This window comes from Otolemur garnettii, unplaced genomic scaffold (assembly GCF_000181295.1).
Source record: "Otolemur garnettii isolate 467f Iridium unplaced genomic scaffold, OtoGar3 scaffold00103, whole genome shotgun sequence".
In the NCBI taxonomy this organism is placed as follows: domain Eukaryota; kingdom Metazoa; phylum Chordata; class Mammalia; order Primates; family Galagidae; genus Otolemur; species Otolemur garnettii.
In genome coordinates, this window is record NW_003852498.1 from 5,314,808 (window position 1) to 5,333,711 (window position 18,904).

The window sequence follows — 18,904 nt, forward strand, 5'->3', positions numbered from 1 at the left end:
GGCAGCAAGGCTCCAGTGTCTCCCTTGCAAGTGTCCAGCCCTTCTGGCTACTGGAGCCTCCCAGCAGGCAGGTCATGGTGCCACCTGTCCTACATCGTTAGGACAATTAGAAATAATCGCTATAAAGCAGCTGACACAATGCCTGGCACAGAGTTTAGGGTCGATCGTTAGTATAAATATTATAATACTAACTTAATGTCCAATATACCACAGGATACTAAAAGGAAAAAGAGGTACTTCACTTCTCTTGTTAGTACTGACACCAGAATAATTTCATCAGTGCAATTTGGAATGATGATTTTTGGAATTTGTTAAAAATCATTACTGACCTATCTTTATTCCTAGTGAAGAATGTAACATAATTTAGGGGCAGGATGAATGCTTTAGGATAGGTACTTATCATTGATTCTTGTGTGACTTTGAACAATTTAAAAACTCTTAAGTTTTGGTTTTTATATACTTCAGTACACTGAAGCAATCTGACTAGAATTTTTGTAATTGTCTATTTTTCAACAGTGATACATATTTATTCTTGCTTTTGATTTAATCTCTTTATTTGGCATGAAAATTTTTTTAGTTATTTCTCTAATCCTCATTTTATCAAAAAACAAACATCTTCTCTGCATAGCTTAATTTAAATTTGTAATCTTTAATCTTCACCTCCTCAACAAAACAGAGTAAATTGTAAATTTAAATTTACAATCATTTGAAACTTTAATTCTATTATAGTCCACTGCAGTTATTGTAGATTGGCACTTTTGGTCATCTACCACCATTCACTTTTCCCTTTCTTCCTAATAAAACCTGTTTTATTCAGTTATACAACCCTTCCATATGTGATCATGTGCCCTCCAAGAGATGACTGCATCCCAGCGGTAGGCGTGTTAACTAGCTTTTGTAGAGTTAAGCTAATTATCCTTCTGAGTGATTGAACTAGCAATGGAAATATGTTCCAGTCCCAACCAATGATCTGTGAACTGTGATCTACAGGTAAAATATTCTCCATGCTAAGAGATGCCTTTTTGGCTGGATGATTTTTATTTTTGATGCAGATTATACATTTGCTTCTGTTACAGCCATCTGTCTAACACCTCTGGATGAGAGGTCAAAGGAAGGAGGGATGGCAGAAACTTGGGGCTTTGATGACACTGTTGGAATGCTTAAGTAACCAGTACTGAAACCTTAATTTTCTCTGCATTTCTATGACGTGGGATAGTACATTTTCTTGGTGTTTAAATTTTCTTAGGCTTTCTATTACTCGTGGCCAGGGATACTAACTGCCAAATGTTTGCACATAATGAGATAGCTCATAACTTTATTACAATATTCCTTTTTCCCTTACTCTGCTAGTAAATCTCATAGGAGCTCAACATATCAAAGTGGAAAATGTACGTTTAAAAAGGGAAAACCTGTCGTAAACAATTTTAAGGGTTAAGCCCTGTGAGGTGTTATTGTATTTCTAACAAAGATGTTTTTCTTTTTAATTATGATGGGTACATGAGAGTCCTATGTCTTTATAGGGTACATGTGATGTTTTGATACAGGCAAACAAGGTGAATTAATCGATCAGGGTAATTGGGATATCCATCACCTTAGACATTTATCATTTCTTTATGTTAGGAACACTCGAATTTCACTCTTTTAGTTTTCTTTGTGTGTATCTTAACTTATTGTTGATTATGGCCACTTCATTGTGCTATCAAATATTGTTCATTCTATATAATTTTCCATCCATGTAACCATCCCTACAATATCCCCTCTCTATGATACCATTTCCATTATTCTGTTCTCTGTATGCATGAGATCAATCGTCTTTGATATTTGACTCCACAATAGGAGTGAGAAAATGTGAGATTTCTCTTTCTGTGTTTAGCTTATTTCACTTAATATAATGTTTACCAGTTTGATCCATGTTGTTGCAAATGCCAGAATTCTACTCTTTTGTGGCTATATTACATTCCATTGTGTATAAGTACCACAATTTCTTTATGCGTTCATCCACTGATGATACTTAGATACTCCAAATCTTGGCTATTGTGACTAGTTCTGCAACAAAGATGGAAAAGCAGATATCTTCTCCTTATACTGATTTCCCTTTCTTTGGATATATACCCAACAGTAGGATTTCTGGATTATATGATAGTCCTGTTTTCAGTTTTTTGAGGAATCTTCATACTGTTCTCCACAGTTGTTGCACTAATTTACATTCTAACAAGGAATATCTGTGATGAAAGGCAGATAGAACAGGAAGCAAAACATGTTTAATTACTTAAAAATGGACTCCATTATTTCACCTGAAAGGTTTTTCCATTTGATAAAATTTTTATTAAAAACTCACTTTGATACTCATTTTAATATGTTTTTCTAACATATATGTGTATGTATTTATTTAATTGAAGACTATGGGAGAATTAGCTCTAAGTCTTTGGCTAAAGTGAATACTTTCACAACTCTCTTCACACCTTCAAGACAAAGGGCATTTGAGCATGTTCTTAATTGTTCACAGAATCAGTGAACAACTCTTATAAAATGGGTATATTTTAGAATCCAAGACTTAGGTATGACATTGATTAGCTATGAAGAAAGAGATAGATAAAATAGAAAATTAAATAAAAGGGAATTATATGGACATACTGTCTTACATAGGAACAACAGTCTCAGATTCATTTTAATAGTATTTAACATATATTAGACCATTAATTAAATGAATTATTATACACAAATTCACTATGAATCCTCTTATGGAAGAGTTAGTATTTAAAGTACCCACAGCCATTATGTCATGATTTTACTTATGAGAATCCCAATGGCATATTCCTCAAGGATGGAATGTTCGATGCAAGTCACTCACTGGATGTGGAGCTGGATCCTTTAACTGCTTAAACAATTCTCACTGAAGGACTTTTTAAAATAAGTTATTGTTTATTTGGCACAAACTATATAAATAGTGCTTTGCCAGTTGTTGACAAGACCTCACACTTTTGGCAAGATTTTCTTTTCATGAAATGCTTCTCTCTATTAGATAATGTTGAATGATGGTCATGGCCAAGGATGGACATCACAATTCTGGACTTGTCTGTGGTTCACTTGAATACAGTGAGCTAAGTCACCATGAAATAGGCCTTGATGTTCATCCTCATCATTAGGATAGGTGAGCCATACAGGAGATCTGGGATTCTTTATGATTAAATCCAGGAAGGTTTGGAAATACCTTAATTCCATATTTTCCATGATAAACATAGCCAGGTTTTTAAAGTTAAGAATTTTTGGACTTTTAAAAGATGTGGTTAGCTGTCCAAATGTTTCAGTGCTTATTCTATTAACATTTCAGTGTTTAGTTAGCTGATTTTATCTCTTTTCCTTTTTCTGTTTTTATACTTGAGAAAACAGTCCTCAGGGTCAGGTTTTTAATATCTATCTGAGTTTGTAGATTTACTCTGTGACTGTTTTTAATGTGTGTGTGTGTGGCCTCCTAGGTTGGGTTCCCTTGTTTCCACACAGGGATATAGATTGATATCTATAATTATAGATAAGCAACACCATTTTTTAAAAATACCACTGTTGGCTTTCTTCCTTTTAAAGTAGCTTGAGACTTTGTTTCAAAATCTCATTTGGGATATAATTTCCTTTCTGGACTCTTGACCAATTGCTTTGCAATGCTGAGAACATTCGCCTATGTCTAATTTTGAGGGGTTGTGCCAGAAACCACATAAACTCTGAACAGTAATAATCACATGTGTATTATTTAAGAACACATTGTTCTAGTGATACTTCATCTTCCATTTTTACATGGCTCTCCCTCCTCTCTCTTTGCCTCCTTTGGCACTATTTCCCATCATCTTCCCGGAGCAGCAATCCATTCTAGTGTTGGCAAGCAATGATGGCTCCTGAGAACTACCCTACCCCACATGTTTGAAAAAGAGAAATGACATGAGCTCAGAACTTGGTGTACTTCATTTATGGTATTAACCAAGGGCTGTTTTGCCAACTGCCCTAAAGCATGAACAGGCTTCTTCTCTATGACAGATAATCACATTTTCAGGCTGTATGGTAATTATTTTTACTTACCATTATAATTTTGTAAATCCGTTCATATTGAGGCCAATATGTAGGCCAATGTTTCTGCTGCTAGGGAATTTCCCTTTTTGAAACATCTAACATTTGTTATCTATTTCTTTGAAAGTTTTCTATTAGTGCTGCTAATGTCACCATATTTTATTTATTTCTGATTTCCAATAGACTGTGAACTAATAAGCAAAGATGTTGTCATATTATTCTTTGATTCCCAAGTCCTAGTAGAGTAGCTGGCATTTCCCAACTGGCAGTGTAATTGAGTACGTGTTTGATAAAATTTGAATGATTGAATGAAAGAATGTGATCATAGGTCATAAATGCACAGCAGTGTCACTCAGGGATGACCTTGAAAAACAGTAGTGATCAAAAATTCTCCTTATAGGCAGATCTTTGGAAAGTATAAATGGCTCAGCGCCTGTGGCTCAAGCGGCTAAGGTGCCAGCCACATACACCTAAGGTGGCGGGTTTGAATCCCCAGCCCAGGCCCGCCAAACAACAATGATGGCTTCAACCAAAAAATGGCTGGGTGTTGTGGCGGGTGCCTGTGGTCCCAGCTACTTGGGAGGCGGAGGCAGGAGACTCGCTTGAGCCCAGGAGTTGGAGGTTGCTGTGAGCTGTGATGCCATGGCACTCAACCCAGGGGGATAGCTGGAGGCTCCGTCTAAAAAAAAAAAAAAAGTTAAAAAAATACATAAATTATAGGAAAGGGAAAATGGCCTAGGAGAAGGAAAAAGATTAAAAGATCAGAGACAAAGTGGTCTGGGAGAGAAGCATTTGGATAAATGTGGGAGTGGGAACAAAGCAGAAAGATCTAGATCTTTACATCAGAAGTTCATGCAACCAAGTGGACAGTGTGACCCAGCTAGTTGACCTCAGTCAGCCTCTGCTGTCTACCTAGTGCTGGCAGAATGGACATAGTGCCAGTAACAGAGATGGAGGTAACACATGGGCCTAATGTTGTTAACTCCCACATATTAAGGCTGATCCAGCTACTGTCACTGCTCAGTTTCCAATATTCCAGCAGCAGAAGTAAATACTGAGCTCCTAATACGGCATTATTCCTTAAGAAGATAAATTTGCCCCTTATTGGCCAGCTGATTCTGTTTTTGAGACCTTTCCATCCTGGAAGGACCAATGATTCCTTACCAAAAGAATACACATATACTACTACATATAACTACTATATGTTTGTTTTTTTGTCCACAGGGCCCTAGCCAATGCTACTGTCCTAAGATTTAAGTGTTTGATACACTGGTCTAAGACCTCAGTTAACATTATAGTAGAGCAAGAGCCAATTGAGGCAGTGCAATTATATTAGAGCAAGAGGCAAATGTTTTATTAAAAGTGGCATAGGGGCCCATGACCATGAGATTAAATGGTCATATCATATTCTGTACTACTCAGAAGCTGACAGACTTGTAGATCACTGAACAGATGGTTGAAGGCACAGTTAAGGTGCTAGTTAGGCAGCAGTGTGGACAGGTGCATGAATGGCACACCATAATATCCTCCAGGATACAGCATATGCCTAGAATCAAAGATCTGATATGGCACTGTGTTTCCAGTAGAAGGTGAAACAAAGGGGTAGAAGAAGTGGTGGCTCTGTGCACTATCCCTCCTCATATCCCTCTGGGAAACTGTGATTCACATACTTAAAACTCTAGGCTCTGAAGTTAGCATTCCTAGGCTTCCAAAAGAGCACATTTTTAAGCAGGAGACATAGCAAGTGTTCCCTGAATTTAAAGCTATATACTTTGAGATCCTTGTATCCCTAGGGCTAGCATGCAAGAATAGGAATCGACATCTTAGTAGGGGTAACAGACTAATCAGCAGAAGGATGTGCCCCTGCTATTACACAAAGAGACAAACAGGACCATTTGTGAACTCATATACTCCACATCAATGTCTCTTGGGATTTCATTTCCCAAACATTAGTAAAAATAGATAGATAGCTCAGCCTAGGAAAGGCATGGTGACTAGGGACCCAGAGTCTTTGAGTGTAGGGACTTGGGTCATGGCACCAGGAAAATGACCTGGGACAGAAGAAGGGGAAGGCAAATGTGAGGGAAATCTAGACTAGATAGTGGAGTAGAGAGATGAGGAGTATCAATTGTGGACCTGAGGCAGCTGTAGAAATGAAGAGCTGTCATCCCACTCAGCTCTTTCTTCTAAATTTTCCCTTAAGAATAGAGACATGCTGAAATTTCAGAGAAGCTGCTCTTCAAATGTACATGGAAGATTATATCAGAGTGATGCAAATATTGATCTGTGCATATGGTCATGCATCATCCAGTTCCTTGCCTCAGAAAAATCTTGATGGCCAAATATGGATTGAGATTAGCAGACACCCTACAGTGGCCAGCTCCTCATTCAGGAGAAACCTTACAGAGGCCAGCTTCTCCAGGCCATTCCTTCCATGGGGAGCTTGCGTGCAATGACAGATTTAGGCAAATCCATAAAGGCTTTTTCCATTTTAGCTTGGTAAATGATAATTCTAATATTTTATTAGAATTTGCTCTAATTTGCTTTTATTAGAATTTGCTCTAATTTGCTTCTTATGTCCCCTTCAGATTGGCCAAGGCTTCCTTAGATCCGCACCACAGTTCAATCTTCCTCTGTAAGATTCCTTTAATCTTTCCTCTTCTTTTTATGGGTGTAGATACCTAATAAACTTCCCTGTACAAGAATGGGGCTGAAAAGGTATGGGAGGTTCAAATGAAGAGAGTAATGTTAGTTTGTATTAAGAATTTGGGCTTCATCCTAGGGCAGCTAGAATGCATTGAAAAGTTTTAAACAGAGGTATGATGGGATTGGTTTGCATTTTAAAAAAACATCTTATCAATAGAAGCAAGTGGATAGACGTGGGAGCATTTTCAATATCTTGGGGGCAAGGCCTGTGGGACCACATGCAAGAAGTTATACTGTGCTACAGTAATTTAAGCAAGAGATATGGAGGCTTGAGCTTATAATTTGACAGTGGCCATAAAATTACTTAGAAGGTGAGATTTAAGATTTTTTTGGATGAAGTGACACAAATGAATGAGAGCTGAGAAAGACTGCCTATCCCTGGCTTGAATAACCAGGAGAAAAATTCAACATTCTTCTATGCAGAAGATACAAAGTAGTAGCTTTATCTATAGCTGATAATACAATTTCTGGAGATTTAAGCCTTTATGACTAAGATGAATACCATGTTACTATGGTTTGATGCCACAGCTTTGTTCTTCTGTGTTCCTGTTACTAATATCCCTGTCAAATTGCAAAGTTGTATTACAAGATTTAAGGTACAGAGATCTTGTCCCAAAAAGAACAGTGGCCACCACACAAGAGAAGAACACAGTTAAATTCAAGAATGGGAGAAGGGAGAATGGAAGGAGGGGGTTTGGTAAGCTCCTACCTAACGGGTACAATGTAGGGGTATATGGCACATCTACTGGGTGAAGGACTCAACTACAACTTGAACTTTATGTAAAAAATACAAATGATGCAACCCAAAACTATGTACCCCCATGTTAATTTGAAAAAAAAAAAAGAAGAAGAAGAACACACTGCCTGTAGCTGTAGCTGAAGATGCTTTCTCAGTCCTTTTTTTTTTTTTTTTCGCTTCTATGTTGTATTGGTTTGGCTCTGAACATCAAAGTGATGTAATAAAGAGATTGCCTACAATGAGAACTATTCCCAACTAGCCTGTAACTATTTGAAAGTAGCAGTTTCTTTTTAATATGAATAAAGATATTACATCTGAATTGCATAATTCTGATTCTGACCCATTACCTCTCAGATGAAACTTCAATTGATTAAAGACAAACTTAGCATAGTTAATTATTTGCCTCCTCCAAGTATTGACTGGTGCTGGAAAGACTACTTCTTTAATTGAGTGTTAAGAATTTTTGTTTTATGATTCCTATTTTGGAATACCTTCATCATATTTGTTTCAATTCTCTTTGATATATTTTAAAGGCTGAGTAGATTGGATGGAAAAAGAAAGTGCTAGAGGTGGTAGCCAAGGGTATAAGTAGAAAACAATTTTCATAGGCTCTCTGGACATTGAACTATTAATAGTTGGGAACAGGCTGGGGTGAGAAGCAGAGAAGGATAAATGTCTTTATTCCAGTCATGTATTTCCAAAAAAGAACAGAAAAGCTGATGATTTCTTTAGATGTTAGAAGCCAAGAGTCATTATCTTCCACAGTCTCTGAAAAAACAGTGATCCACTAAAACGCAAAATGTTCCAGACAGTAGGAATAGACAGACACCTGATATTTTAGGTGTGTAGAATGAAATGAGCCATGGAAGTGATTTCTCCAGTGGAAGCTTATCTGAGTTAAATGCTAAAATTTGTTTATTTACTTTTTGATAATTTGTCTTTTTAAAGTCTTTTTAAAATTTGTTATACATTTCTCTTAGATTTTCTAAGAAAGCGTACTTGGTATCTATCACTTAAACATTTTCTGTAAGTGTGTAAATTTATAAAGAATGTACTGTGGCTGAACTCTCTTTATGAATACCAATTAATATGTCATAATCTGACATAATATTCTCAGTCATTATCTTGATAGCTGAGTTATGTTATACCGAATGGCTTCAAGCTGTATTATTTTTTTAAACTTTAAAATTTTTGAAAATTTTTTTTGCAGTTTTTGGCTGGATCTGGGTTTGAACCCACCACCTCTGGTATATGGGGCTGGTACCCTACTCCTTTGAGCCATAAGCACCACCTAAGCTATTGTATTTTTTAATTTCTTGCCTACATCTATTATTCTTAGTTTTTTTTTAAACTTTTTAAAACTATGTATAGCAAAAATAAACAGAGTTCCTATGAGTAAGAAACATTTACATTATAAATTTGTTACATTTCTTTGGTTATTTATTTATTATGTATTTATTCCTTCTTTTTTCTTTCTTTATTTCTTTTTCTTTCTCTTTTCTTTCTTTTTGTATTTTTACTTGCTGATTCCTCACAGCATTCCTGGTATAGATTATGACATAACAGAGCCAAAGTACCCTCCTGAGGGAATTATAAGTTGTTGTTCTTCTTGGGTTCAGGGAAAAAAATATATAAAAATTTCCTGGCATCAAATGTTGTCTTGATTTTATATTGTGAAACCACAATAGGGTTAACACTGTTTCAGGCATGAATTCTTAAATGTTATAGGAGTTACTTCTGCCAGTACTACTTACACATAACAAATACTCAAGCAGTAAACTGGCCTTCTTAGCCCCAAGGTTTCTCTACAGTTGATCTCAGAGAGTAGAATGATGAATATCAGAAGTAGGAAATGGTAGCAGGGAGGGGGAATAAAATGGGGATGGTTAATAGGTGTTAAAATATAGTTAGACAAAATGGACAATATTTGATAGCTCAACAACATGGATATAATTAAAAAATAAGTTAGGGTATACTTTAAAATAACTAAAAGAATGGAAGTGAAATATTCCAAAGAGACAATAAATGCTTGAAATAATAGATAACCCTATCTACCAAGTTTGATTATCGAGGAGCAGACAAAGAAGCAGTTGGGGAAAGATATCATATCAGAAGTCAATGCTTAAAGATGCCTAAGGGAATGACCTATATTTTGGGTAGAACATGGCCGGAGCTCAGATGAATTAGAAAGTAGTAGAAAATGAGCTTCACAAATGGTTCCTGAAGCACGGATCATCTTCGGGCATTTGCCAGTTAAGTTTTTATAGCCAATCTTTTTTATTCTTTTTTTGGGGGGGAGGGGAAGGGGGGCTAAGGGAAGAAAGGGCAGGGGATCTCTTTGGCTGTAATCCTTTATTTTTTTTCTCATGTCTTTGTTTCAAAAGAATTTAGAAAAACAAAAACCGTGTGGTAATAAAGACCACATGGCCAATTACTTTGAAACATAATTCTTTAGTAATTGTGAAGCTGTTGGTAGCTTAGAACGGTATGCTGTGAGGGTGTTGGTCTTGAGAATCAAACAGACTTGGGTTTAAGAACTGCTTTTGCTCTTCCAGACCATATACACTTGGGGAAATAGCCATTTTTAATAACCTGTCTGTGAAATGGAAATAATAATGTCTATAGAGTTGAAGGGATTCAATAAGGTAATGTGCTTAGTGTCCTTGGGGTAAGTCTTTAACCAACTGTAGCTTTTATGTATAATCTACTAATAATATTAAACTTTCTTACTGTCTTGGTTAGAAGGTTCAAGTTCCTTTGTAATTTCCAGTAGATCAATGCACTTTTTGAACTTCTTTTCTAAAGAATGATTTTAATTTTATCTGGGCTTCAGTGGTCCAGGTACACGTCTATTTTATCTTTCATTTAGGAAAATGAAAAAGTGTTTTGAAACAGCCTCTGTGGTTAAGGGGCAGGGAATTGGAGGAGAAAAAGAATACATTCATGGTTTCTTATGTTTGCTATAGTTAGCCTAGATTTGCAATAAACATTTTGCGTGGGCAAAATAATTCTTGGCCATCTTTAAGAATGACAAACCAAGGCTGAGCATAGTGGCTCGTGCCTGTAATTCTGGTACTTTGGGAGGCTGAGACAGGAGGACCATTTGAGGCCAGGAGTTCGAAACCAACCTGAGCAATGTAACAAAACTCCATCTCTACAGAAAACAACAACAACAACAACAATAAAAATCAGTGGTGCACACTGAATTATCCCAACTACTTGGGAGGCTGAGGCAGAGGGAATCACCTGAACCCGGGTGTTTACAGTTACATTGAGCTATGATGATGCCACTGCACTCGAGCCTAGGCAACATGAGCAAGATACTGCCTGAAAACAGAAAACAATGACAAAGAAAGTCCTCTGGATAACACGTCTCACTCTATTTAGTTTCTTAAAAATTATACTCCTAAAAAAATAAAAAAATAAAAATATATGCTCCTATTCACTATAATAATTCACATTGATATAGTTGACAGGGATAGTTTATGTTTTTTTTACTCTCTTATAGTATAGTAAGACTAGAAGACAGGGCCCATCACCTCGGATAATCTAAATCTAGTAAGTTATTTGACTCATGCATAGATGCCAGGAACTATATGGTAGGTACTGGGAATACTTCCATGCAAAAAATTTGATATATTGTTCATCATAAAGCAGATCTTTACAAAGGTCAGATGTTTGGAAATGAAAGAATAAACAACTTCAATGTCTCATCAACAGATAAATCATTAAACAAAAGATTACTGTACAGTTATGACAAAGAATGAGGAAAAGCACTGAGTTAGGAAATATCTCTAAGAAGACACAGTAAATTTAAAAAAGCAAGTCTGAGAATTAGGTGTATGACATGACCCCATTTAGGTTAAAAGAAACTCTTATATAATATATATATATGGCTTGGTGCCTGTAGCTCAGAGGTTAGGGTGCTGGCCACATACACTGGAGCTGGCAGGTTCAAACCCAGTCCAGGTCTGCCAAACAACAATGATAGCTATAACAACAACAACAACAAAAAAAAAAAATAGCTGGGCATTGTGACCTGTAGTCCCAGCTTACTCGGGAGCCTGAGGCAAGAGAATCACTTAAGCCCAAGAGTTTGAGGTTGCTGTGAGCTGTGATGCTATAGCACTCAATGGAGAGTGATGTAGTAAGACTCTGTCTCAAAAAAAAAAGTATATATATACATATATATATATATATAAATATGTATATGTCATACATACACATATAGAGATTAATATCTATTTCATAGAATCTAAACTGGAAGAGTACATATCATCTGAGGCCCTGGGGAAGGGAGAAGTTGAATGTAAGTCAACGGGAATTTTGTGTCTTGCTCTGTCAAACTCAACATTGTTCAAATCTTTTAGAAAAACTTATTCTTATGTTACTTCTACATATTTTTTAAAAAGTGAATAGACAGCTATGAATTAGAGAAAGTTCAAGAAGAATTATGTATCTAAAAATTATTAACTGTGGTAAAATCCATATAACATAAACTTTACCAGGTTCGTTGTTCTTAAGCAAACAGGTCAGTGGAATTAATTGCATTCAAATTGTTGCGCAATGATTAACAACTATCCATCTTCAGAACTCAGAATATTTTTCATTTTGTAAAACTGAAACTCTGTATCTGTTAACAATAATTCCCTATTCCTTCCTCCTCTCAGCCCCTGACAGCTCCATTCAACCTCTGTCTCTATGAATTTGACTACTCTAGGTACCTAATATAAGCGGAATCAAATAGTATTTGTTTTTCTGTGAATGGTTTATTTCATTTATCATAATGTCCTCAGGGTTCATCCACATTGTATCAGAATTCTCTTCCTTTTTAAAGGTAAATAATATCCCGTGTGTGTGTGTGTGTGTGTGTGTGTGTGTGTGTGTATCATATTTTGTTTATCCATTATGTAAGTATTTAAAAAATGATATTCCAGTTGGCTTTAGCACATCATAAATGTGTGAATTAGGGATGGCACTCTGTCATAAAACATAAAGATCGAAAATCAGAGAATAGGGACTTAATTTGTAAGTTAAATTTACTATGATCTTATAAGTAGTAGAAAATCTCTCAGAGTTGCAAAAAGTCTCTCTTTCTGGGTCATTAGGAATGTGAATCAGAAAAGCACTGGAAAATTAAATACACGACCTCATAAAATGAGGAAGGAATAATAACTTAAATAAGAACAGACAGGTGAAGTATAATTACGCTATTTCTGAATCTTATGTCAAGTATTTCAGCACATATAAATTTGTTAGTGCTCTTCTATTTAAGCTCCTGGAGGAACCAATTATATGTTTTGGGAGGATATTTTACAAGACTAGTCATTAAGAGAACAGGGCTTTAAGCTTTGCCTAGTTTACCCTGGATCTGGAGGCACACCAAAACTTTATTATATAAAAAAATGGAGGAAATTGAAAGCAGGATTGCAAAAAGCTAACAAAATATCATCCCCGCATACAGAATATTTATGTTGCCACATGTCAATAGGAATTCCTTTTGTATTTTATTTTTGTCTAATTAATTGTGTCAAGAATTCTAAAACAATTAGGAACCGAAAAAGAGAGAGAGGAAAAAAGCTTTACCAATGTTCTTCTTTTTGTTAAATACTTCCAGGCTGGGTGTCTATGACCTACAAGATTTCCAAGGACGTGTTCCAGGTATTCTTCAAGAATAATTAAAATCATTTGTTTTCCTCTTGTATTAATATTGAATGCACATCATAGCTTATTTCCATATATCAGAATAATATATCATACAAGTTCAGACAGGAGTTGGAATAGCTTTACCAAGGTCGCTACCAGAGTTCAGAAAGACTGAGGGTCTTTGTTCCTTGTGGCATCTGCCACCGCCTTTCTTCCTTTTCTCCATTTCCTTTCTTATTCTGCTGCTTCTCTCTGCTTTTCTCATTCAGTCGCCCAGTTATATACTTGGGGGCTCTGATTTTCACTGGCAGAAATAGTGTAATTTTTCACTTGTTTTGGCTTAGAGTTCACTCAGCTTTTCAGAGTCAATTATCCTTATGTAAGTATACCATTATAGCTTTTTCCATTCTCAGAAAGAGGCTGGGAGAAAATACAGACAAAAGAGCTCATGGGGGCTGATGGCAACACTGCCAAGTTCAAGGAGAGGACTAAGAGGTATTGTATAGAAATTTTTGTGACTATCGGTGTTTCTGGTTAAAATAATCTTTTTCCTTTCATTTACAAGTCCCTTATTATATATTGGTCTTAAAAACGAATGATTGTAAGTAAAAAAAATGAATGAATATACAGTAAATATATGATAAATAAGGTATCTATATTCCTATACACTGTCATTTAATCAAAGGAGTCCCAAGTGGAATATGTTTCTTGAGCTTCAATATTGAGCTGATACAGATATTCACTATATATTCAAAAACACATATTAACATAAATTTATTTGAAAGCAGAGGTTATCTCCTTGTAATTATTCATATAATTAATGCCCTGTGAAGCAAATAACGTGAACAGTGTATCGTATGTGTTGCTGAACTCTCCAGGAAGGAGTTTGGTGAGTGTTTCACAGTTCAGTAAAGCATGATGAGATTTACACCATACTCTTTTGCCAAATACAGGGACTGGCAGTACTCCCTGACTTCGCCTTCATCTCAGCATGGCACCAAACTCATGCCCACCAATCTTTTTCTTAATTTTGTGGCCCAACTTGCCTATAAAGTAGTCTATTTGTCTCTATTCTGAATACCACTTCCTTATTGTAGGGCCTAATCATCTCCTGGCTAAATACTAAACAGCATCTAACCTCACCTCTTTGCCTGTATTTTATTCCTCATTGTTTTCTTCATCTTCTACTCCATCCCCAGCTTTCTAAGTGAAGATATGGCCACACTGTAGTTCTGTGGAAAGCCTTTTGATGGCTCCCCCAGTGCCTATGCCAATGCTTTCTATAATCTCTTTCATTGTACAGTCCTTTAGTAGATAAAACATCTCTTAAAATAGAAAAATAAGAGCATAATAATTACATGAAAATAATTTTAAATGTTTGTTACTCTTGATTAGTTAATATTCCTAGTTAATATCCCAACATAAATATAGGACAAGATTAACCAGCAATGATGGTGGATATAAATATATATTTCCAATAACTTTATTATTAACTTCCTTTCTTTAATTTGTTTTCACATGATATATAATAATTATATATATTTATGGAATACACACTGGCATTTTGACACATGTTTACAGTGTTTAATGACCACATCAGGGTAATTGGCATATCTATCATCTGAAACATTTATCATTGGTGTTGTGAACATTTAAAATCATCTCTTCTAACTTTTTGGAAATATGAATATACACTAAATTATTGTGACCATATTCACCCTGTAATGCTATAGAGCACTGGAACACTAGACTTTATTTCTCCTATCTAGCTATAAATTTGCATTTCTTTATTCTTAATTAAATCATAGCTGTATACATTAATGTAATTATGGGGTACAATGTGCTGGCTTTATATACAATTTGAATTTCTTAAACAACTCCCTATCCTCTTTTCTTCCCATCCCTCTAATAACCACACATATACTTTATTTCTTGACCTCAATAGTTTTTTAGCTTCCATGCAGTATTTATCTTTCTGTAACTAACGTATTTATATTTAATTCATATACTATCCTTTGGGGATTTCCGTGTAGCTGTGAACGTCAGGGTTTCCTCTCTTTTTATGGCTGAACAATATCTATTGGCTGTATATACCCCATTTTCTTTATCCATTCATCTGCTGATGGACATTTAGAGGTGATGGATATCCCAGTTACCCTGACTTGATCATGACACATTGTATACAAATATCAAAATATATCAAAATATCCATATGCAGAAGAATGCAACTAGACCCCTATTTTTCACCATATACAAAAATCAACTCAAAATGAATTAAAGGCTTAAGACCCCAAAGTATACAATGATTAGAAGAACACCTAGGAGAAAACATCAGAACATTGATGATATAGGCAGAGATCTTATGGATAAAACTTCAAAAGCACAGACTACAAAAAGAATTATAATAGATAAGCTTCCATATACCAGCTATTGGCTATATTACAAATACTAGATGTCTATTGAACAGGATAACCAATTCAAACAAAGCTTCTCCTGGATGCATTGTAATTATTGGCTGAAGTCCATATACTCTTCAATGGTTCTTTGTATTTCAGTGGTATGAGTTGTAATGTCTTTGTTGTTTCTGATTTTATGATTTTATGTAATTGGGCCTTCTCTCTCTCTCTTTTTTTTTTGTTAGACTAGCTGATGGTTTGTCAACTTTGTTTATCTTTTCAGAAAACCAACTTTTTGTTTCATTGATCTTTTGAACTTTCATAGAGTTAATTTTGTTTAGTTCTGACTGATCTTTATTATTTCTTTTCCTCCAGTAATTTGAAGTTTGACTTGCTTTTCTAGTTCTATGAAGTTCATTCTTAGGGTTTTTAAATATTCAAAATATTTCTACTTTTTCCATGCAGCATTTATTGCTATAAAGTTCCCTTTTATAGCATTTTCTGTATTGCACAGGTTTTGGCATGTTGTGTCTTCATTTTCATTTTTTCTGGAAATTTTTTAATTTTCCTCTTAGTTCCTTCTTTGACTCCTTGATCCTTCAGGAGCATGTTATTTGATTTCCATGTATTTGTGTAGTTTTCTGAGTTCCTCTTATAATTGATTTCTAGTTTTATTCCATTGTGGTCTGAGAAGAAACCAGATATGATTTTGATATTTTCATATTTGTTGAGATTTGCTTTTGTTGTGACACAACCTATCCTGGAGAATGTCCATGTGCTAATGAAAAGATACAGTATTCTATGGTTGTTGGATAAAATATTCCAAAAATGTCTATTAGGTCCATTAGGTCTATAGTGCAGAGTAAATCCAACATTTCTTTGTGGATTTTCTGCCTAGAATCAGGGGTTTTCAACTTTTTTTTTACTCTGCCGTACATTGGAAGAAGAGCTGTCTTGGGCATACATTAAATACACAAACACTAACAAAAGAAAAAAAATCATGCATAGTTGTCATGATATCTGACACTATAGATACTCAGAATAAGCTCCCACAAAATCAGCATGCAGCCTGTGGGCTGCAGCTTGAATGTTCCTGCTCTAGATGATCTGTCCAGTGTTGGAAGTGGGGTGTTGAAATTATCAACTAGTTATGCATTTGGGTCTATCTTTCTTTTTAGCTCTAACAATATTTACTTTATATAAACAAGTGCTTTGGTATTGGGTGCATATATATTTACAATCGTTATATATGCTTTCCAAATCAATAACTTTATCATTACATAATGGGCTTCTTTATTTCTTTTTATGTTTTCTGATTTAAAGTCTATTTCTTATCCATCTTCTTGTTCATCTTCTTCCTCCTCTGCTTCTTCTTATTCCTCCCCCTCATCTTCCTCTTCTTCTTCCTCTTCCTCCTTTTCTTCTTCCTCTTTGTCCTTTTCTTCTGCTTCCTCTTCCTCTTCCTTCTCCTCCTTTCTTCTCCTCCTTCTCCTTCTTCTTTTTTCTTCTTCTTCCGATAGAGTCTTGCTCTGTCACCCAGTCTGGAGTACATGAATGATCATAGCTCACTGCAACCTCAATCTAATGGGCTGAAGAGATCCTCCCACCCCATCTTCCTCAGTAGTCTACAGGTGTGCACTATTACATCTGGATGATTTTTCAAAAAAAATATTTTTGTAGAGACAGGGTCTTGCTATATTTTTCTGGCTGGTCTTGACCTCCTGGCCTAAATGTCCCTCCTGTCTTAGCTTCTCAAAGTGCTGAGATTATAGACATGAGCCACCACATCCAGCCCTGATGTTTTCTGATATTTAGTGTGGCAAGTCCTTGCGTACTTTTGGTTTCTGTTTGTATGAAATATTTTTTCCATCACTTCATTTCAGTCTATGCATGTCTAACAGATAAAATGTGTTTCTTTTAGGCCTCACCTAGTTAGGTCTTGCTTTTTATCCATTTAGCCAGTGTATACATTGGGGATTTAGACCATTTATATTCAAGGTCGTTATTGATAGCTGAAGACTTGCCATTGTCATTTTGTTGCTTATCTTGATTGTTTGGTGTATCTTTTGGTTGTTTTCTTTTTGTTTATATTTGTGATTTGGTAGTTTTCTATAGGGATAACATTTGATTCCTTTCTCCTTTCCTGTGCTTTTCTGCCTTATTAGTGATATTTACACTTGCATGTATTTTTGCCATGGTAGATATCACACTTTCACTTCCACTATTGTAGAGAAATTGGTGAATGGTGTTATGCTGGTGAAGGGGAGAGGGGAGCACTTTGTGAAATAATTGTTCATTTTACTGGTCCTCTCTTCTCTTGAGTCTTCAGGCTAGGATGTTCCTTTGCTCCTCTATCAAGTTCAGGTGAACTCAGGGTGTTACTCTTGTCTTTGAATAGTTTGTATTTGTATTTTTGTTGGCGAGTAATTCCAGGGGTTTTCTGTGCTATCATCTTCTCATAAGTCATTATCTTTTTCCATTTTATATCTCTCATACTTAACATTGGGATACAGAAAAAATTAAGAAATATGTTAAATTAATATGTATTACTTCAATATTATTAATATGAAGAGAACTATTATACATCTAAGGTAATGACATTTATGAAGATGAGATGGGGACTGGAAAAAGAAAAGTCAAAAAATCAAAAATTTGTCAGAAAGTATTGTATAGGGTAAAGATTCCCTAATTCTCATTTATTTTCAGGTAGGCAATTTATTAACTTTAGGTATTAAAGCTAATCCATTACTCAAAATGATATTATTCTACCTACTAACTACTATTTTGGTAGAAATGTGTCTGTCTATGTAAATTTCCTACATACAAGAGTACAAAGAGTTAAGTGAACATTATAGTTTAATCTTTTTAGCATTTATATATTCATATGAAATGATAATGTGATACTTTAAATTTACCTATCCTGACAGCGTGGAACTGACGTCTGTTTTAAATAATCAAATTTCCAAAAGTACAAAGTTAAAAAATCATGTATTGACTCAAAATAAACTCATAAAATTATTGTTTTAGTTACATGATATAATAAAGTTGTGAAGTTATGATTTCTATAAATAACAGCCTATTTTCAAATGTTGTATTTGAAGTAACTTAGGGATCATGACTTTTGAACAAAAGAGGAGATTGTTTTTTCTAGGTAGTATTTGAGCCACATGGAATCTACCTTGTTTTCATTAAAAAAAGTAAGAAAAACCTAGAATACCTATGATATGTGTTCCATTGTTTTTGCACAATTCAGAGGCAGTGCTAAGAGACCTAGAATGAATATGAGAGTATATTCAAAGCTGAAAGATGAAGTTGCAGCCACTATTGTACAGAATGTTTGGAGTAGGGGACAGAATACCAT

At 35.3% G+C, this 18,904-nt stretch overlaps 1 pseudogene; it reads right to left on the reverse strand.

Moving 5' to 3' along the window:
* The window catches only part of LOC100966700, a 20,230-nt pseudogene extending 2,235 nt beyond the window's left edge, over positions 1-17,995 (reverse strand).
* Between the last annotated feature and the right edge of the window lie 909 nt (positions 17,996-18,904).